Here is a 15,382-nt window from a genome sequence, read left to right as displayed (position 1 = left end):
TTTTTCAAAAAAGGGCTGGCTAAGCTGAGGTTTTAAAGCAGGAATTATTTCACATGCACCAGTTTAAATATGCAAGAACAGGAAATCAAAGAATGTGGCTACCCCACACCTGTAATTACTAGCAAATAACAAAATTCAGCCAACACTAGCTTCAGTTCAAGTTACTGAAGAGCAGAATAACTTCAGTTAAAAATTCCTTTAACACTCCTTCATACACAGTTTAAATCAAGTTAAATACTGTATTTTTTTTAAAAAAAAGTGCAGATAAAGGTACCTAAATTCTCTTATACGTCCAGTTGAATATAACCAAGTTCTAGCTGGCCAAGCTGAGGTTTTAAAGCAGGAATTATTTCACATGCACCAGTTTAAATATGCAAGGACAGGAAATCAAGAATGTGGCTACCCCCACACCTGTAATTACTAGCAAATAACAAAATTCAGCCAACACTAGCTTCAGTTCAAGTTACTGAAGAGCAGAATAACTTCAGATAAAATTCCTTCAACACTCCTTCATACACAGTTTAAATCAAGTTAAATACTGTATTTTTTAAAAAAAAGTGCAGATAAAGGTACTTAAATTCTCTTATACGTCCAGTTGAATATAACCAAGTTCTAGCTGGCCAAGCTGAGGTTTTAAAGCAGGAATTATTTCACATGCACCAGTTTAAATATGCAAGGACAGGAAATCAAAGAATGTGGCTACCCCACACCTGTAATTACTAGCAAATAACAAAATTCAGCCAACACTAGCTTCAGTTCAAGTTACTGAAGAGCAGAATAACTTCAGTTAAAAATTCCTTCATCACTCCTTCATACACAGTTTAAATCAAGTTAAATACTGTATTTTTTTTAAAAAAGTGCAGATAAAGGTACTTAAATTCTCTTATACGTCCAGTTGAATATAACCAAGTTCTAGCTGGCCAAGCTGAGGTTTTAAAGCAGGAATTATTTCACATGCACCAGTTTAAATATGCAAGGACAGGAAATCAAAGAATGTGGCTACCCCCACACCTGTAATTACTAGCAAATAACAAAATTCAGCCAACACTAGCTTCAGTTCAAGTTACTGAAGAGCAGAATAACTTCAGTTAAAAATTCCTTTAACACTCCTTCATACACAGTTTAAATCAAGTTAAATACTGTATTTTTTTTTTAAAAAAAGTGCAGATAAAGGTACTTAAATTCTCTTATACGTCCAGTTGAATATAACCAAGTTCTAGCTGGCCAAGCTGAGGTTTTAAAGCAGGAATTATTTCACATGCACCAGTTTAAATATGCAAGGACAGGAAATCAAAGAATGTGGCTACCCCCACACCTGTAATTACTAGCAAATAACAAAATTCAGCCAACACTAGCTTCAGTTCAAGTTACTGAAGACCAGAATAACTTCAGTTAAAAATTCCTTCAACACTCCTTCATACACAGTTTAAATCAAGTTAAATACTGTATTTTTTTAAAAAAGTGCAGATAAAGGTACTTAAATTCTCTTATACGTCCAGTTGAATATAACCAAGTTCTAGCTGGCCAAGCTGAGGTTTTAAAGCAGGAATTATTTCACATGCACCAGTTTAAATATGCAAGGACAGGAAATCAAAGAATGTGGCTACCCCACACCTGTAATTACTAGCAAATAACAAAATTCAGCCAACACTAGCTTCAGTTCAAGTTACTGAAGAGCAGAATAACTTCAGATAAAATTCCTTCAACACTCCTTCATACACAGTTTAAATCAAGTTAAATACTGTATTTTTTTAAAAAAGTGCAGATAAAGGTACTTAAATTCTCTTATATGTCCAGTTGAATATAACCAAGTTCTAGCTGGCCAAGCTGAGGTTTTAAAGCAGGAATTATTTCACATGCACCAGTTTAAATATGCAAGGACAGGAAATCAAAGAATGTGGCTACCCCCACACCTGTAATTACTAGCAAATAACAAAATTCAGCCAACACTAGCTTCAGTTCAAGTTACTGAAGAGCAGAATAACTTCAGTTAAAAATTCCTTCAACACTCCTTCATACACAGTTTAAATCAAGTTAAATACTGTATTTTTTTTAAAAAAAAGTGCAGATAAAGGTACTTAAATTCTCTTATACGTCCAGTTGAAAATAACCAAGTTCTAGTTGGCCAAGCTGAGGTTTTAAAGCGCTTTTAGTAGTGTACGCGAACAAGTAGCAGTCTGATTATCTGTTATGATGCCTTATCATTAACAAGTTTTACACATACGTGTCTCTTCCTGTCAGCTGCCCTGGAGTTCACCAGATAATATCAAATGGGAAACAAACTGTGAAGGTTCTGTGAAGCTAGAATGCCACTACCAATGATAACAGAATGACACTTTGAGAGAAATTCATATATGAAATGAAATAGCTTTTAAATGACTTTGGATCTACTATTTTAAGGGTGATATTACTTGTATATTTTTGGTGTTTTAACAGCTTCAGACAAGAAATATATTTAGATATAACTTACTTTATAAATGAAACAAACTAGGAAAGCTATGCAAAATAACATTACCGCACTATAAGTGGCAGTTGGACAGGTGTATCACAATTGTTATTCTTAAGTAGAATTTGTGCAAGAATCTTTGCAAATGCTTTATATCTTCCTTATGTATTACACCAATGCTGAAATGGTTCTGGATCAATTTAATCAGGTATCTCAGAGGTAAGCAGCCACTGTGATGAAACAGTGTGGAAGGCTTTGACCCAGTGAGATGTAATGTAATTTTTCCTTTGCCAGGTGTGACCTGGTAGGGCAAAGACATTGTGAGCCAAATGGTTTATAGAGAGGAATCAGATGTGGGTTGATATCCTGGCATCCAGTTTGGTAACTTAATAAGTTAACCATGTTTTTTCTGCTACTTCCTTGTGTGGAAGAATCCATGCCTTATGCTGTATTACAGTGTGAAAAAATGGAGTATTGCTGCTGTTATGCTCATTTACTTACATCAGCTTTGTTAGATTCCCTATGCTACATGCATTTTGTAGGAGAAAATAGACTACAACATAGTATGCATGTGACACCAAAAGTCCCCCCCTCTCACTTTCTTACATATCTTGCTGTTCACCGCTGTTGAGTCTAAGCACTGATCTTTTTACTCCTTACATTTGGTAATACTCTACAAGGAATATGTTTGCTCCCTATGTAAAATCACTGCGTCTGTTATATACGTTACTACTGCTCTATGGTCTAAATAATGCCACTGTGTTATATAGGCTAGAAACCTATATGGTGTAACTTTTTCTCTGCCTATATTAAAATACTGTAGTTACTTGGAATGGTGCGTTTTACTTTTACAATGTAAATACTGTGTATGGTGCTTTTTACATATACTGGATTGACTTTACTTTTAGTGTGTGTGTATGGTGCTTTTTACTTATACTGGATTGACTTTACTTTTAGTGTGTGTGTATGGTGCTTTTTACTTATACTGGACTGGATTAAGTGTGTGTGTGTACTGGATTGAGTGTGTGTGTGTACTGGATTGAGTGTGTATGTGTATGTGTGTGTGTGTGTGTGTGTGTGTGTGAAAGTGTGTGAAAATGCCCCAGGTGCTCATGGTGGTGTGGTAGGGAATACCTCAGGCTTGAACCCTGTACCCTGTATGCAGGTGTTAAAGACTTGAGTTCCCTAACCACCACCATTTGTAAAATAATTGCAGATTTTTGCCTCATATTCGATCTGATCTGTTCCTCATAATATCTGTGGTTTGTAAATGTTGCAATGCTTGATATTTGATGGTGTAGTAGTAGCATTGTTGCCTCACAGCTGCAGGTTCTCAGATTTGATTCTTGGCTGGGGTTCCTTCTTTGTGGGGTCTGTTATCTTCTCCCCTGTGTTTGTGTGGGTTTGCTTTTATTTGATGTTGCACTGGTAGCATTGTTGCCTCACAGCTGCAGGTTCTCAGGTTTGATTCTTGGCTGGGATTCCTTCTTTGTGGGGTCTGTTATATTCTCCCTGTGTTTGTATGGGTTTGTTTTTATTTGATGGTGCACTTGTAGCATTGTTGCCTCACAGCTGTAGGTTCTCAGGTTTGATTCTTGGCTGGGGTTCCTTCTTTGTGGGGTCTGTATCTTCTCCCTGTGTTTGTGTGGGTTTGCTTTTGTGCCCTCCCATGTTACAAAGACATGTCTGCATTATTTCTTCCTGGGCCTCTGCTGAAAATTGTTTTTTTGTTCCAAGTCAGACTGTCCTGATTAAAAAATGTTAAATAAAATTGACAGGCATTTGAATTTCAGACTTCAGGTTTCTGAATGCTTAACTCCTTGCATATTTGGTGGTGCAGTGGTAGTATTGTTGCCTCACAGCTGTAGGCTTTCTGGCTTGATTCTTGGTTGAGGTGCCTTCTGTGTGTAGTCTGCATCTCCTCCCTGTGTTTGTGTGGATTTGCTCTGGTGCCCTGTCATTTTACAAAGACGTGTCTGCAGTATTAATCCGTGGGTCTCTGCTGAAAATTGTTTTTGTTCTGTCAGCAGTAAAATTGACCGGCATTTGAATTTCAAACTTCATGTTCTTCAGAATACATAGTAGCACAACCTTTTTTTCTAGCAATTTTCTAAGTTTATAAGATGAATATTTTAAATTTGTCCCTATTTTTGGGACTGTATTCCCCCATTATTAGCTTTGTCCAGGTTTTTGTGCTAAGGTTGACGGCTATGGCAAGAACTGAATTCACTGAATATGTTTGAGGGCTGTATTCCCTCATTACTGGGTTTGTCCAGGTGTTTTGTACTAAGAGGTTGATAGCTATGGTGAGAACTGAATTCACTAAATGATAGCCATTTAAGTTTCAGTCTTCCTCTCTTTTACAAAGTAGCTGATGTGGCGTAGTGGTATGTTACTCTGACTGTTTTTTGCTCAGGGACCTTGGCAGTAAAATGTATGGTGGCAACACAACATTTTATTCTAGCAACTTTCCAAGATTATACAAGCAATGTTTAATGTGTCCCTGGTTTTTGGGCTTTTGACCCCCCCCCCCCCCGCCAATACATTTTGGCTTTTTCCAGTTTTCTTGAGCTGCGAAGTTGAGATGCAGTTGAGTATTGAGTAGATTTTGCAAGGAGCTGAGAGCTGCAGGGGAATAGAAGTTTAGTGCTTTGCCTAGTTAATACTATAGCACAACAGGTTGTGTACTTGCTTTTGATGCAGAAGGCTGTGGGTTCTACTCCCACAAGGGGTGGATGCTGCCATACTGAGAATGTTCTCCTTGGTGAAGATACTAACTATGAGTCTGTTATCAGTTTGCCATCCATTTCATCTTGCAATATTATTACTAGCTTATCATTTTAATGTAATATAGGCAATTTATTCCTGAGGGGCAACAGACACTTTATTTTTCGATGAAACCATGAAATATAAAGGTGATTGCTAGCAGCAACCGCTTCATTAGTTACAGATTTCTTTAATGTGGAATTATTTAGATGACTTACTTCAGAGATTGTGCATATTTACTGATAATGGACTGTAGAATTGTGCATATTTACTGATAAAGGTGGACTGTAGAATTGTGCATATTTACTGATAAAGGTGGACTGTAGAATTGTGCTTATTTACTGATAATGGTGGACTGTAGAATTGTGCATATTTACTAATAATGGTGGTCTGTGGAATTGTGCATATTTACTAATAATGATGGACTGTAGAATTGTGTATATTTACTAATAATGATGGACTGTGGAAGTCTGAGTAGACTTTTTTATGATAAATGTTCTCAACTGGGCAGTTTTGCCATTATGGGTGCATATGGTTTGTTTCATTGCTTACTGGGAAAATGTTCAAAACAAATTTAAAACACCCTCTAACAAGTGTACTGTATTGTACAAGGAATATAATTTTAGTACAACGAGGAAGGTGTATCAAAGAGCACATGTATGTTTCATATGCAGCCCAAAATTAATCTTTATCTGCCACTGGCAAAATGTATTTTCTTTGAATGTGGGTTTCAATGCTGTTTCAATGAATGTGAGTTTCAAGGGCAGAGAAGTTTTAATGCTAAGTTTTCATTGTGAGACTGCATTGCTTTGTGACTTAGTGTTTGTGCTGTAAAATACAAAATAAAACTTTCAAATGAAGTCCAACTCATCATAGATGTAAAGCAGTATGCACATTAGTGTTTATGGTAAATGGAGTGAAATAGCCAAGTAATGGTTCATTGGAATGGCTGCAGAGGCTCCATTCAACCATTATTTTATCAGGGGGGAAGGGCAGCAAACTCAGACAGGCCCAGCTGAACTATACCTCCCAACTGTCCAGATTTTCAAAGAATGAATAGATTTTTGCTTCTTATTTTTGGTTTGTTCTTCATAAAATTTGTAGTTTTCTGGCAAATCATTTAGGAATTAAGTCACTAAATAATAAGTTTCAGACTTCATAACCTTCAGAAAAATGCATGTTAAAGTAAGAGCTGTTCTATCAACTGTCTCAATTTATACAAGAGCAATTTTAGTACTGTTTATATGTGCCCCCAATATATTTGGCCTTGTTCAAATTTACTGCATTAACAGGTTGAGAGGTACATGCAAATAAATTGCTTTATAGAATTAGGCATAGCCAACCTCTCAACTGTCCCCAATTTTTGGCTCAAAATGTTGCTCTTCGCCTCTTCCCCCTAATAATCCCTCCGCAAAATAGCAATTTTGGAAGAAAACATGGAGGGTTTACAATTAAGAAATAACTGTAATAATCAAAGATATAGATTACTTGAAATGCATGTAGATTCTTTTATTTTGTCAGCTGCTCAGGGTAGCAGTACTAATATTAAAGTGTCCCTTCTTTGACAGGTAGCAGCTGTATTGTGTGTCTATTTTATATTTTTGCATCACATTTTTGGTCCATTTTTCATAAAATTGTGTTTTTTGGCAAATTAGTGACAAATCACTAAAGACTGAAGTTAGAAAATGACAGACATTTGAGTTTCAGATTTTATAACCTTCAGAAAATTCATACTAATGCAAGACCTATTCTATTATCTTTCTAAGTTTATTAGAGCAATATTTAAAAATTGTCCTTATTTTTGGGCCTTTGTCCCACTTCTGTGTATGGCTTTGTCTAGATTTCTTGCTCTTGAGGTTGAGAGGTATGACAAATGTGTCAGGGCCATCACAGTCAGCCAGAGAGATTTCAAATTGTGACATGCTTGTTGCACCCTACTCCCCCATGTAGTGACTCTGGATGTGTCCAAGCAAGGCAAGGAGTAGTTGTATCTACCTTGGATGGGGAGGACACACTGCATAAGTACTACAGTGGCTTTTCATCTGTCCTTGATTTTGCAGAATGGTCTGGTTTCTGTCATATTTTTGTACTGTTGATTTATGCTTATTACTCAAAGTGCCTGTTGCTCTGTGTTTAAGTAGCAATGCTTTAATGACCATAAGGTAAGCTTGTCTGAGATCGTAAGATGCAAGTAAGCTTTAATAAGCATACTGTTAAAGAATTGCCAACATTGAAATCCTTTCTGTTGTTGCCATGCAGAGAATACTTGACTAGATAATGTATAAGCCTTGGGTATTAAAGGACAGGATTCCATTATTTTAAAAAACTCATTACACTTGTTGGAGACTTCCAGTCATCTTTACAGACTTTACCCGTAAACTAAACAGAATGCCAATCATGTGTGGTCCATAACCTGTACAGTAATCCTTTAAGCAATGTATCTTGAGCTTGTTTCTTGTTTGCTTTTCATTTTTTACTTTTATCATGTTTTCCCAATGAAACAAGTTGTCAGGCAGCAGGTCTTTTTTGGATAAGAAACATTTTTACAAGTGGGGGCATCACATAGATTTCTACTTTCAGCATGTTACTTGGTACTTTAATAAAGCTGAATATATTATATATTAGAACTGCAGTGCAAGGAGAAGTGGTTTGAGTTGAGTGCTTCTGGTTTTTCTTATACTTGATTTTGACTGGCATTCCAGTAATCTATTTAAAAAGTAATTTATTTTTTCATGCCTCACAACCTGTTGTTTCCATCTAGATATTAAGTAAGCTGTCATGCAGCCAATGCATTGAAATATTTTCATTCTTCTACACTTATTTTTGTCTTGATTGGACTTTCATAATGATGGTTTGCCACATAGGGCAGCGTATTTAATTAAAGTTAGTTTTTTGTGGTTTTGTGCATAGCTCCTCCCCTTTCTGGTTGACCACACCCCACCCCCTTGACCCCACCCATTCAGCTGTCTCCTGCAGCCCCCCTGTGATTTGAAGTCACCAGCCGCCACTGGGTAGAAGATGTAGACTTTACATTACGTGGAGAATTCCATGACGCTCAAGTAGAAGATGTAGACTTTACATTAAATGGAGAATGCAATAAGGCTCAGGCAGAAGATGCATGCTTAACATTAGATGGAGAATGCCATGTGGCTCAAGTAGAAGATGTAGACTTTACATTACTTGGAGAATTCCATGAGGCTCAAGTAGAAGATGTAGGCTTTACATTAGATGGAGAATGCCATGAGGTTCAGGCAGAAGATGCAGGCTTAACATTAGATGGAGAATGCCATGAGGCTCAGGTAGAAGATTTAGGCTTTACATTAGATGGAGAATGCAATGAGGTTCTGGTAGAAGATGCAGACTTTACATTAGTTGGAGAGTGCCATGAGGCTCAGGTAGAAGATGTAGGCTTTACATTAGATGGAAAATGCCATGCGGCTCGGGCAGAAGATGTTGGCTTTACATTAGATGGAGAATGCCATGAGACTCAGGTGGAAGATGTAGTCTTTATATTAGAAGGAGAATGCCATGAAGTCCAGGTAGAAGATGTAGGTTGTACATTAGATGGACAATGCCATGAGGCTCAGGTAGAAGATGTAGGCTTTACTTTAAATGGAGAATGCCAATACACTCAGGTAAAAGATGTAGACTTTATATTACTTGGAGAATGTCATGAGACTGGGGTTGAAGATGTAGGCTATACATTAGATTGAGAATGTCATGAAACTCAGGTAGAAGATGTAATATTTACATTAGATGGAGAATGCCATGAGGCTCAGGTAAAAGATGCAGACTTTCATTAGATGGAGATTGCCATGAGGCTCAGGTAGAAGATATCAGTTTTACATTATATGGAAAATGCCATGAGGCTCGGGTAGAAGATGTAGACTTTACATTACTTGGGAGAATTCCATGAGGCTCAAGTAGAACATGTAGGTTTACATTAGATGGAGAATGCCATGAGGCTCAGGTAGAAGATGTAGGATTTAGATTAAATGGAGAATGCCATTAATCTCAGGTAAAAGCTGTAGACTTTATATTACTTGGAGAAAGCCATGAGACTGAGGTTGAAGATGCAGGCTTTACATTAGATCAAGAATGCCATGAGGCTCAGGTTGAAGATGTATGCTTTACATTAGATGGAGAATGCCATGAGGCTCAGGTAAAAGATGTAGACTTTCATTAGATGGAGATTGCCATCAGGCTCAGGTAGAAGATATCAGCTTTACATTAGATGGAGAATGCCATGTGGCTCAGGTAGAAGATGTAGACTTTACATTACTTGGAGAATGCAATGAGGTTCTGGTAGAAGATGTAGACTTTACATTACTTGGAGAATTCCATGAGGCTCAAGTAGATGTAGACTTTACATTAGATGGAGAATGCCATGAGGCTCAGGCAGAAGATGCACGCTTAACATTAGATGGAGAATGCCATGTGGCTCAGGTAGAAGATGTAGACTTTACATTACTTGGAGAATTCCATGAGGCTCAAGTAGAAGATGTAGGCTTTACATTAGATGGAGAATGCCATGAGGTTCAGGCAGAAGATGCAGGCTTAACATTAGATGGAGAATGCCATGAGGCTCAGGTAGAAGATTTAGGCTTTACATTAGATGGAGAATGCAATGAGGTTCTGGTAGAAGATGTAGACTTTACATTAGTTGGAGAGCGCCATGAGGCTCAGATATAAGATGTAGGCTTAATATTAAATGGAGAATGCCATGAGGCTTAGGTAGAAGATGTAGGCTTTACATTAAATGGAGAGTGCCATGAGGCTCAGGTAGAAGATGTAGACTTTATATTAGATGGAGAATGCCATGAAACTCAGCTGGAAGATGTAGTCTTTATATTAGAAGGAGAATGCCATGAAGTCCAGGTAGTAGATGTAGGTTTTACATTAGATGGAGAATGCCTTGAGGCTCAGGTAGAAGATGTAGGCTTTACATTAAATGGAGAATGCAATACGCTCAGGTAAAAGATGTAGACTTTATATTACTTGGAGAATGCCATGAGACTGGGGTTGAAGATGTAGGCTTTACATTAGATCGAGAATGCCATGAGGCTCAGGTAGAAGATGTATTCTTTACATTAGATGGATAATGCCATGAGGCTCAGGTAGACGATGTAGGCTTTACATTAGATGGAGAATGCCATGAGACTCAGGTGGAAGATGCAGTCTTTATATTAGAAGGAGAATGCCATGAAGTCCATGTAGAAGATGTAGGTTTTACATTAGATGGAGAATGCCATGAGGCTCAGGTAGAAGATGTAGGCTTTACATTAAATGGAGAATGCCATTACGCTCAGGTAAAAGATGTAGACTTTATATTACTTGGAGAAAGCCATGAGACTGGGGTTGAAGATGTAGGCTTTACATTAGATCGAGAATGCCATGAGGGTCAGTTTGAAGATGTATGCTTTACATTAGATGGAGAATGCCATGAGGCTCAGGTAAAAGATTTAGACTTTCATTAGATGGACATTGCCATCAGGCTCAGGTAGAAGATATCAGCTTTACATTAGATGGAGAATGCCATGTGGCTCAGGTAGAAGATGTAGGCTTTACATTACTTGGAGAATGCAATGAGGTTCTGGTAGAAGATGTAGACTTTACATTACTTGGAGAATTCCATGAGGCTCAAGTAGAAGATGTAGACTTTATATTAGATGGAGAATGCCATGAGGCTCAGGCAGAAGATGCATACTTAACATTAGATGGAGAATGCCATGTGGCTCAAGTAGAAGATGTAGACTTTACATTACTTGGAGAATTCCATGAGGCTCAAGTAGAAGATGTAGGTTTGCGGTGGTCGTGCTGCGGTAGTGTTGCTGCCTCACAGTTAGACGTTGCCCGTTCGATTCTCAGTAAGAGCGTCTTCTGTGTAGTGACATGCGTGAATGGGTGTTCCTTCGTTGAAAGTTGTGCATTAGGCCCGGCAAGCCAGTACGTAAAAATCTACTGCCAATCATTAGCGGACCAGAGTTCCACTGTGTTGAACCCTAACCGGGAAAAGCCAAAAGACACAAACAAACATTGGATGGAAAATGCCATGGGGCTTGGGCAGAAGATGTTGGCTTTACATTAGATAGAGAATGCCATGAGACTCAGGTAGAAGATATAGACTTTATATTAGATGGAGAATGCCATGAAGTCCAGGTAGAAAATGTAGGCTTTACATTAGATGCAGAATGCCATGAGGCTCAGGTAGAAGATGTAGACTTTACATTAATTGAAGAATTCCATGAAACTTGGGTAGAAGATGTAGGCCTTACATCAGATGGAGAATGCCATGAGGCTCAGGTAGAAGATGTAGGCTTTACATTAGATGGAGAATGCCATGATGCTCAGGTAGAAGATGTAGACTTTACATTAGTTGAAGAATGCCATGAGACTCAGGTAGAAGATGTAGGCCTTACCTTAGATGGAGAATGCCATGAGGCTCAGGTTGAAGATGTAGGTTTTACATTAGATGGAGAATGCCATGATGCTCAGGTAAAAGATGCAGGCTTTACATTAAATGGAGAATGCCATGTAGTGCAGGTAGAAGATGTACACATGTCCCGAGCCAGTGGAAACCACAACCCACGCTGCTGAAACCCTTACAAATGCCTTCTACGAGCACCTCCAGGAATGTATGGATCAAGCAATCCCTAATAAACTCAAGACCTTTTCCACCAAAGGCAGGCGCCCGGTCTGGTGGACTCCAGCCATAAACAAACTCTACAACAAGAGGAGAAAGCTACTACATGACAGAGCAAAATCCCTAAATGGGAAGGCATCTCTGATCAATACTAGCAAAAAACTACGATCACTCATAAAATCATCCAAGGCCAACTTTGAGAGAAAAATCGCTAATGACACAAAAGACAATCATAAAGCCTTCTTTAGCTATGTTAGAATCCTGGGTGGAAACTCCCAGATATGCTCAGAATTAGTCCAAAATGATAAAAAAAATCACTGAACCCACAGACATTGCCAACATACTGGCAGACAGGTCCAGTGCAAATTTCTCCCCTCCCTCCCCCCAAAAAGGAGAAATATCTATCCCACCAGAGTCTAGCCTCCCAAACATCTCAGATGCCCAGGTGAGAGCTGCTCTCTCTAAAGCAAAAAACACAGCATCAATGGGACCAGACGGTGTCCCCGGCTGTGTGCTACACAAACTCAATGAGGAACTAAACTCACACATAAGGCTGCTGTTTAATCTTAGCCTTACTACAGGATACGTACCCAAAGAATGGCGTACGGCAACTGTGGTCCCACTCCACAAAGGCGGTGCTTCTACGGACCCTGGAAATTACCGCCCCATAAGCTTGACGAGCCTTGTCTGCAAAGCTATGGAGAGGATCATAATGGAACTCATAAATAAAGACATTGGGGACCTACAGACACTGGATCCTACCCAATTTGGCTTTGTTAAGGGCAGATCCTGCCTCTTGAACTTGGTCGACTTTTTCAAAACAGTCACTAAGGCCATTGATGAGGGTAAGGCAGTTCACACAGCCTACCTTGACCTAGCAAAAGCATTCAACACAATACCCCACTCGGGCATCATAAAAAAGCTCACCAGCTTAGATGTAAACCCATATGTCACAAGATGGGTTGCAAACTGGCTCAAGGACAGAACACACAGGGTTAGAGTTGCTGGTGCCATGTCAGACTCTAAGCCGGTCACAAGCGGTGTCCCACAGGGCTCAGTCCTGGGCCCCCTCTTGTTCGGCATTTATTTTTCTGAAGTGCAGGCAAACATAGGGGGATTGTGGCTGACAAAATTTGCAGATGACTGCAAACTGGGAACCATAATTGACACTCCATCAGACACAGACATCCTCCAGAAAGGTCTCATAGAAATGGATAACTGGTGCCAGAGCCATGGCCTTAAGCTAAATGCCAAAAAATGTATAGTCATACCCTTTGGGAAAAACAAGGTAACCCCTAATTACCACATAGGTGGTAATCCATTAAACACGGAAGAAGTTATCAGGGACCTGGGGACCCAAGTTGACAGTAACCTCTCTTTTGACACTCACATTGCCAAAGTGGTTAGGAAGACCTTCTACATTGCCCACCTGATCATGAAGGGATTCACATCCAGATCAGGAGAGGTCATTGTAGCTCTTCACTTATCAGACCAATGATTGAGTACAACGCCCATTGAATGTACCTTACCCGGCACCTGCAGCAGTTGGAAAGACCCCAAAAGTTCCTCACCAAAAGGATAAAGGGGCTCAAACATATGTCATACGATGCCCGACTGAAGAAACTCCAGCTCTATTCAGTCGCATACCATCTGCTCAGAGGTGATCTGTGCCTGACATACAAGGCCATGTCCAACCCGGAATTAATGGACATGCTCCACCTCAAAAAATCCAAATCCACCAGAGCCACGAGAGCAAAAGACTTAAACCTCAACACGGATATAAATAGGACGTGCTGGAGCGACGATTCATCACCCAGGGACTCCCTACACTATGGAACAGAATCCCAGTCCATGTGAGGCAGAGCCCCTCACTGACTCTGTTCAAGAGAAATCTTGACGAGTGGATGGGAGATCATAGGTTTACCCCGGGAATCATCTCTGTATCACTGCTGGACAGAGGCACAGCAAACTAATGGGTATAGTATTCTCATCCTAAGGGGTGGTGAAAGCCACACACACTCTGGCTAGGCTTATAAATGCCCTAGGGCAGATAGCCTAGTATGAACCTATGAACCTATGAACCTATGAACTTTCATTAGATAGAGAATGCCATGAGGCTCAGGTAGAAGATATAGGCTTTACATTAGATGGATAATACCATGAGGCTTGGGTTGAAGATGTAGGCTTTAAATTAGATGGAGAATGACATGAGGCTCAACTAGAAGATGTAGACCTTACATTAGCTGGAGAATGCAATGAGGCTCAGGTAGAAGATGTAGGCTTTACATTAAATGGAGAATGCCATGAGGCTCAGGTAGAAGATGTAGGCTTTGCATTAGATGGAAAATGCCATGAGGCTGAGGTAGAAGATGCAGGCTTTACATTAGTGGGAGAATGCCATGAGGCTCAGGTGGAAGATGTAGGCTTAACATTAAATGGGGAATGCCATGAGGCTCAGGTAGTAGATGTACACTTTACATTAGTTGGAGAATGCCATGATGCTCAGGTAGAAGATGTAGCCTTTACATTAAATGGAGAATGCCATGAGGCTCAGGTAGAAGATGCAGGCTTTACATTAGTTGAAGAATGCCATGAGGCTCAGGTGGAAGATGTAGGCTTAACATTAAATGTGGAATGCCATGAGGCTCAGGTAGTAGATGTACACTTTACATTAGTTAGAGAATGCCATGAGGCTCAGGTAGAAGATGTAGGCTTTACATTAATGGAGAATGCCATGAGGCTCAGGTAGAAGATGTAGGCTTTGCATTAGATGGAAAATGCCATGAGGCTGAGGTAGAAGATGCAGGCTTTACATTAGTGGGAGAATGCCATGAGGTTCAGGTGGAAGATGTAGGCTTAACATTAAATGGGGAATGCCATGCAGCTCAGGTAGTAGATGTACACTTTACATTAGTTGGAGAATGCCATGATGCTCAGGTAGAAGATGTAGCCTTTACATTAAATGGAGAATGCCATGAGGCTCAGGTAGAAGATGTAGGCTTTACATTAGATGGAGAATGCCATGAGACTCAGGTAGAAGATATAGACTTTATATTAGATGGAGAATGCCATGAGACTCAGGTAGAAGATGTAGGCCTTACATTAGATGGAGAATGCCATGAGGCTCAGGTAGAAGATGTAGGCTTTACATTAGATGGAGAAAGTCATGATGCTCAGGTAGAAGATGTAGACTTTACATTAGCTGAAGAATGCCATGAGACTCAGGTAGAAGATGTAGGCTTTACATTAGATGGAGAATGCAATGAGGTTCAGGCAGAAGATGCAGGCTTAACATTAGATGGAGAATGCCATGAGGCTCAGGTAGAAGATTTAGGCTTTACATTAGATGGAGAATGCAATGAGGTTCTGGTAGAAGATGTAGACTTTACATTAGTTGGAGAGTGCCATGAGGCTCAGGTAGAAGATGTAGGCTTAACATTAAATGGAGAATGCCATGAGGCTCAGGAAGAAGATGTAGGCTTTACATTAAATGGAGAATGCAATGAGGTTCAGGCAGAAGATGCAGG

Source organism: Protopterus annectens, chromosome 1.part1 (genome assembly GCF_019279795.1).
Source record: "Protopterus annectens isolate FY-2018-M chromosome 1.part1, PAN1.0, whole genome shotgun sequence".
NCBI classification, from domain to species: Eukaryota; Metazoa; Chordata; order Ceratodontiformes; family Protopteridae; genus Protopterus; species Protopterus annectens.
Note: the sequence above shows the minus strand (reverse complement) of the source record.